This window comes from Pteropus medius, unplaced genomic scaffold (assembly GCF_902729225.1).
Source record: "Pteropus medius unplaced genomic scaffold, Ma_sr-lr_union100, whole genome shotgun sequence".
NCBI lineage: Eukaryota > Metazoa > Chordata > Mammalia > Chiroptera > Pteropodidae > Pteropus > Pteropus medius.
The window spans coordinates 8,763,845-8,771,535 of NW_024356249.1; the positions used below are offsets into that span (position 1 = coordinate 8,763,845).

At 41.3% G+C, this 7,691-nt stretch overlaps 1 long non-coding RNA gene across 1 annotated transcript in view; it reads left to right on the forward strand.

The window, feature by feature from the left end:
* Positions 1 to 7,691, forward strand: part of LOC120601130 (uncharacterized) — a 184,452-nt gene that overhangs the window by 148,963 nt on the left and 27,798 nt on the right. The window contains exon 6 of the long non-coding RNA XR_005652364.1: positions 1,324 to 1,372. This is a non-coding gene — a long non-coding RNA (uncharacterized LOC120601130). The remainder of the gene's footprint in view (positions 1 to 1,323; positions 1,373 to 7,691) is intronic.

Genomic DNA, 7,691 nt, shown 5'->3' on the forward strand with positions numbered 1-7,691 from the left:
TGTGTGTACTGAGGGAGCTACGAGAGGAAATTGGTCATTGTGTGTCATCTTGAGGCACGGTGATTCAAGGAGCTGCAATGGGGTCCGCAAGGCACGTGGCTGCCATCTCTGAGGGTTTTGCTCCCTTCTCAGAGAGCAGGCTGCCTTCTCAAAATTAACGCTCCCCCCACGGCCAACGATTCTTTTGCAATGAATCACTTCCAGAAATGAATAGCCACAGTTTTTTGGAATGAATATTGTGAAATCCCTCGTTTATAGTGGCAGGTTTTCAGTTGGTGGTTTTTATCAGAGAGAATTTCTCAAGATCAAAACGAAACCTCTTCTTTAAAAAGAAAGTACTCTCGATACAGAAAGCAAAAGTATTTCCAGCCTCCTCCTGAAGAGCTGTCACAGAAGATCTCCGTACCTAGATTTAGAGATACATGTCTATCTATCTGCCCGAATGAGTGAGTTCTTGGAATTATGGATCCGTTGCTGGTAGCTGGTGATTTCCTAGGCAGAAGGTCGCTAACTACAGGAAACGTTACGTGCGGTGAGTAGGAGGCAGAATCCGAAGGTTATTGCTAAACCAGTGTTCGCCGTCCTGAATCGTGGGTCCAGAGGACTGTTAGGCTCTTAAATATCTCTGCTTTACATGACTTAGTGGATGGAACTGCAGGACCCACGCCTGGAAAGGGGTTTTCAGGACATGGATTAATTGAGTCTTTTGAATAGACTGGTCCTTTTGAGGAGGAAAGATTGTGCTACAAAAGGAAGCATTTTGTTGGGAGGGGTGGCTTTTAGAGGTACGGTTACTTCTATATTTATTTCAACTATCATTTTAGCCTCTTGAGAGAAAGAAAGAAATGACTACGTGGTCTCAAAAGAGAAAAAGTTATGCCACTTCTTTTTAAAGGAAGAAACTTCATCCACATGTTACTCGTAACTGGATTTTTTTTCCCACCTAAATCTTCACAAGGGGAAACTGTCCCGTGAAGAAGACTGACTTCCGGCAGTGCCTGCCGCGTGTCCCATTCAGAGCCTGGGGGCTCTCCCTGGACCCCTGACAGTGCTCCCATCCACGGGGCAAAGATGGGGGATGCAGTCACTGGAAACAGTGAGCGCAGCCTAAGTAACTGCTCTCTCTCCAGAGTGGAGAAGTCGTTTGACCTACTGACTCATTTCATAGGAATTGGGAAAACAACCTAGTGTGGTTTTCAGTGTTAGCCCCGAGGATTCCAAAATCTGTGTGTCTGCAAGTAAGATGAGCTGGAGGAAGGTGATGTTGCCACTTGCTGTTTCTACTTGCCTGTTCTCCTAATGAATTTAATCCCTTGCTTCCAGGACAAGTCTGGCCTGTGCTTGAGAGGGTCCTTTGTGTGACTGCTCGGTGGTGAGTATGGATGACAGCAATGTCTGATTTTCACTAGTTCTTGCTTCTAAATTTCTGTAAATGATAACCTTGTCAAAGAAAAGCTTTAAAGAGCAATTTTTTTCCCTCTGGTACATCTATACTACCTTTCATATTTACCTTTAGAAAATACTCTGGGTATGGGGATGATTATGAAAAATAACACTACTTGTAGGCAACAATGAACGTTAAGATATATTTTGGAAAAAAGGTATATTTTGATAGATTTTCACAGCATATTGATGAAAAGGTACTTTTGATTTTAACATATTTATATTAAGTGATTTTTTGTAATGTTATTTAAAATACAGTATGGAAGATTACAGTGTGTTCCAGCAAAAATAATACAATTACAAATAGTTAATGAAAGGCATATACGTAGTATTTATATACTATGAAAATATACGAAGAAACTTTTTTGATTCCTGATGTTTTGATTTTAAATCAGCGTTACCAAATATGCTAAAGGTATTAAAAGAGGACAAAGAAAGTCTATTGAACTTGAATAAAAGTAGGAACTGAGATATTTGAAGTGATTGATATTTAAAGTGTTAGGTTATTGCCTCTGTATAAGTTTATATATACCGGATCCCCAGATCACACCCTCAAGTTATATTCTTCATTAAGGCAAAAGACGCTTGATGTGTAGTGATTACAGGAGTCCTCGTTCATCTTTGGAGATGGCTGAGTAGAAAGTTGGGTTGGTCAGGCCTGTGCTGTTTGTTCAGTTTATTGTCTGATGTCCGAATGCCTTTGAGTCAGCGTTCTTAACCTTTTCAGGGCAGTAGGCCCCGTGGGATGATGCTGGAAGGCATGAGTCCTTCTACCACACTCACACGCAAACACTTGTCTGCATTTTCAGGACATTTTCTGTCCCAGCAAAGCTCATCTCTGGCCGCCAGGTTAAGGACGCCAGTCTAGAGCAAGACCTTACCTGATTCTGCCATTCTTTGGCATTCCAGTAAGAACTGTGATTTCAAAGAGGAGGCAGCCAAGTCAAAAAGGTCTGCTCTGTGGTTGCTGGGCGGGGGTGCAAAGCCTGAGACCAGGAAGAAGGGTGGAGAAAATACGTGACTAATATTAAATAAGTGAAGAGAATAGTTACTACCAGAACCTCCAAACAGCTACCACAGAACCCCTAAACATTTAGCCGTGTGTATTTACAAAGTACATTGTGAAGTCCAGGAGAGACTTAAAGACTCAACATTACACAGTTGGGGAGAGTTTGCCTGATGCATAATGAAATCTCTTTTCTTTCTTTTTTCTTCTTTACCATGTATGTTACCAAATTAGGTAGGACAGTAAATCATCAGAACTCCAGGAATATAATATATAACAATTGTAACAAACTGGAAAAGTGGTTCTACATTAGCAAATGAAATTTGGTGGGCATAGATAGAAGATAGTTTCCTTGAGTACAAAAAAAAAACAAAAAAAAAACCGTTAAATAAAAAGATAGTCCTTATTGTCCGCCCACGAAATTTAACTCAATGCTGTAAGGCTGTTGTGGAAAAAAACAATAGACATGATTCTTCGGTGTGTCAAAAGGAATGTGACTTAAAAGTGTAAGAAAATAAGACCTGCATTAGTCAGACTGATTGTTGTGCCCAGTTTGAGTTACATTTGAAAAAAATTGTGAAGAGATGATACAGAAGTTACACACCCTTCTAGCAAAAGAAGGTTTTACTCTGAAAAAGGCTAAAGGATTTCTTGCTGATGGTCTTTAAGTAGTAACAGTCTGATTTATCTTTGTATTCCTGGACCTAACGTGCTGCCTTGCTTTCATTCAGTGGGTTGCAAGTACTTTAAATGACTGTCCTGTGTAGGGACCTTAGTGACACTTCAGTGAAAGGCGTGGCGGGAGTTAATAGATTCAGATAGAACCAGAGATATCATCAGGACATAAGGTGCATAATAAATATATATATATATTTGGCTGACTTAATAGATAAGAAAGACTGTCTCGATTGCCCCGACGATAAAATAGATGAGTGGCTAGCCAAGGGAAGTTAGGAAGTCTTTGGTTGGGCTCTCTTTCAAGACAAGAATAAGTAATTCCACTTTAGATGGCAGAAACATTTATCGATTCATTCAGCAGACACCGAGGGCCTACTTTACCAGTTGCTTACAATCTGGAAGAGGAGGCAAAGGCACAAACCAGATTCACAGTGTATGATTACTGCTATGGTTGCATAAGGACACTTTGCTGGGGGACCTTACACAGTTAGCCTCCATCCTTGAGGCTTCGTGATGGAGGTGATGTCCGCACTGACCCTTAAAAGGACAGCCTTCCAGAAGTTAGCTAGACAAGGGAGGCAAGCATTGCAGTGAGGGGTCCAGGCAAAAGGAGCAGCCTCTGCAGAGGCTCAGAGCTGTGCGGTACGGTGGAGGGTGCAGGGAAAGGAATAATAATGGGAGAAGATGAAGCTGGCGGGGTCAGTGGTCTAACGCGCCTCACATGTTTGCCTGAAGGTGCCTACCTAGGAAGGTAATGTGGCCAGGTGTCCACTTTGGAAAGATCCGAGCAATGAAGAGAATGAACTGAGGTGGAGCGGGGAGGCGACAGGTCAGGCCAGGCAAGGAGACCAGATGGAATGAAAGCTGCTCTAGTCCTCCAGTGTTGAGATGATGGGGACACCATTGGAAGTGGATTTCAAGAGCGATTCGTGGGGTAGAAAGGGAGAGAAAGTGATGTGAGGATAGTGGCGTAGGTTATTCAGCAGTATCAGTCACCGCAAAGCGACGTGCAAGAGGAAAAACTGGTTTGAGGGGAAGATAAGGTGGCATTGGGACGTGTCAGCGTGCATACAGGCCGAGTGAGCAGAGACGGGAGCGGCAGGGAGCGAGCGGGAAGGCGGTGCGTTTGGATTCGGACCTCGGGATTTAGATAAGTAGCAACAACTCAAAGCCATTTACCTTATTGGTGGTGTTGACGTGTGTGGAGACCTATTTCAAAGCAGTGAATCACTCTTGCCAAGTTTTTATGTGGTATTTAAAAATTTTTTCTAACTAATTTATAGTAACACTAAAAAAAGTATATAATATAAAGAACAAAGAAAAATTATTTCTGATCTCACCACCCAAAGCTCTGTTAATAATTGTGTATATTTCCCTCAAGTATTCTTTTGCACACGAACTCACACATACACGCACGTAGTATATAGAATGAGCATGTTTCCACATAGGCATTTTTATATCCCGCTTTTTAAATGAGCATTTTCTCCATGTGCTTAAAAATGCTTTAAAAACATTTTTAACGGTGCATTGTATTCTCTAATTTGGGAGTGTTTAGTGTATTTCCTTTTTGAAAAAGCATTTTTATATTACAATTATTATCCTTTTAAATGCATGTATCTTGGACATATTTTTAATGATTTCCTGAGGGTAGATTCTTTGCAGTGAATTCATTAAATCAAAGGAGCTTAACTTTTTAAAGATTCTTGACACTCTTTGCCAAATTGTTTTCTAGAAAACTTTGATGTGTGTACCAGGTTACACACATCAAAGAAGTGTATGAAATGCCCATATCTTCATCAGTACTGAATATTATCTTTTTTTTAATCTTTAGACAAAAACCTTACATTATTTTTGGTTCATTTATTCAACGGCGATTTAATGACTTACCCACTCTGTGCCAGGCATGTGGCAGTTTTTAATTGCTGCTAGTAAAGTTTAGCTTTTTCATGTATTTATCCATTGTTTTCGTTTGCATATGTTCAGTTCACGTTCATTATCAACGTTTCGACTGGGGCGTGACCGTTTCTGTAATCTGTTTGAGGTCTGTGTGTGTGCGCATGTGTGTGAATGAGATATTTGGGACAAGTATTTTTCTCAGCTGCTTTGATTTTTAATTTTGCTTATGATTTTTTTGAGCTACAGCACCTTTACATTTTATTTAGTCGAATAAATGATTTTTGTCTACTTTTTTCCCTTTGTGACTTCTGTTACCTTGACCTTAAGAATTCTTTCCCACCAGAAGTAAGAAAATATTCTTCTAATTTTAAAAAATAATTTTTTTTTATATTAAACTCACAAAATTAGAAGTCAGATGTGAGGAAAAAAATTTTTTTTTCCCACCAAGTAAATCCCCCAACATTGTTCATTGAGTCATCTGTCTTTCTCCAGTTAATTTTTGGTGCTTTATTACCTTTTCCTGTTAGATCTAGCTGTAAGAGTCCGCGAATTTGGGGGCTATACTTTTTTCCAACACTTTATTATGAAACATCTCAAGCGTATAGCAAAATTGAAAGAATTTTTCTGTGAACACCACACATACGCCAGCTAGATTCTACAATTAATATTTTACCAGCTTTTTCCTTTATCTAGTCATGTGATAATTTTTAAACCGGAACCATTATTTGAACTCAAAAGTAGACTATCAAAGACATTTTCTCTAAGTCTTATTTTTTTTCCCTCTGATTTGTAGGTTTGATTTCCAGGAAACTTTTAGCAGTTGATATGAGCATATAGTAAGATAGTGAACATCATAATAAATACCAAGAGAAACTGCTCCCAAAATACGTTTTGGTCTTCTAAGTCTGTAAAGATGGTTTGATTTTTAAGGGTTATGATTGTTATTCACATACGATGAATTTGGTTTTCAAACATAAACCCCTATTAAGGGCTTTGTCCTCCGATACGGTACAGTTGCTTTTTGTTCTTCTGGCTGGAACTGGAGGGGACTTTAAGAAGAGGGGTAGAGAGGCCACACGGGAGGCACGGGGATGCTCGTGGGGGTCTGTGGTGGTGGACCTTGTCAGAGCTAGCCCGGAAGGCTGCCTGGGCCACGCTGGCCTTTGAAAGAAGACTTCTGCTAGCATCAGGGCACTTTTCCAGGTGGCTGCCTTCACACTCCGCCACTGGAGCCCTTAGCACAAAGGTTGCTTTGCCCAGGGCAGCCTGTCACTCCAGACTGCCCCTGCTGATGTTTGTCATTGATTTTCCTTGGTTCACGGTGAGTGATCAGGTCACATAAACTTAGCTCAAGGAGCTTAATCAACTCTTTCTTCCCAACCTGAATGACAGGCACCCTGAAATTCCCAGGAGTTTTTGAGGCCTGACAGCAGCATCCCAGCTCAGAGATGGGTTTACAGTGGTGTCTTCCCAGTAAACTGGCCACTGCTACTTGGTGTAGCATACAGCTAGCTGCAAGTAAAAATGCACGACTTGCCTATGAAAGACTTACCTTTGGTTGCCACTAGAAATTAACCATGGGTTAATTCTCTGTATTGTTTTCCCATCTGAGCCTCAATTTCCTGTCTGTAAAAAAAAAAAAAAAAAAAAAATTTTGATTTTATTCAATTATGCAGAAGATTTGTTTTTCTTCATTCACAATCTGTGATTTTAATCTAGAACATTGAATGTAGGTCAGTGTCCACCCCTTCCTCAGAAATCTGGGAAGACCATTTTTTTTTCAGCTTCTCTGAATAATACTTTCCAGGATGGTATGACCACTGATGAAGTTCACCAGACTCTAGATCTAGGGCTAGAATGTTAAAGCCATTAGCTCCCGTGAAAGGAATGAGAGGGCATTCCTGAGACCGTTCAGAAGAGGAAGCCTTACTCACCGGAAGCTCATTAACTGACTAGCTGCTCACTGAGCTCATTCCCGCCTCGACCTCTGGGAGACTCACTCTGTGGTCCAGTGTCACCTTTGTTCTAGATTCTCAGCTCTTGATGCACAATGTTATATAGTAAAGTAGAAGTCTGGCCAACCAACGCTTTGAAATTTAAGAATAGCTACACTGAGAAAATTTAACATAACCTGATCGACTGATGTCAATATTCAGAAGACGCATCCTATTCAAGTGAATGATTTTCAGGAAAAAATAGTCTGAGTTTTTTTCTTGCCACCGTCCCCTCTATTATGCTCCAGCAAGCGTCAGCTCGTTGCATCCCAGACCCGCTGTGCTGCTTCCTGTTACCCTGCCTTTGAAAATGCAGCCCCACGCCCCATTCTTATGTCCCTGTCCACCTGTGCAACACCACCACGCTGTTAGGAAGCGGGCCCAGAGGGGCCCCACCGCTTCGACCTCCCAGCCCACCGCTGCCTTTCACCTTACAGAGATGAAAACACTAAAGCAGTGAATGGATTTGGCTTTCGTTAATTTGGCGGGAGCAAGGGAGGGTGGATCCAAAACACCGTTCCACCCTGTTATTTTCTGTACTGATAAAACTTAAGGAGGACTGATGTAAGAGTCTGCTCTTCCCACCAGCTATCGACACCGTGTGCCTCGGGTTCACGACTCATCTTCTAAATCCACAGCTAGTTTTACAACGTAGCTTCCAGGCTAGGTTTGCA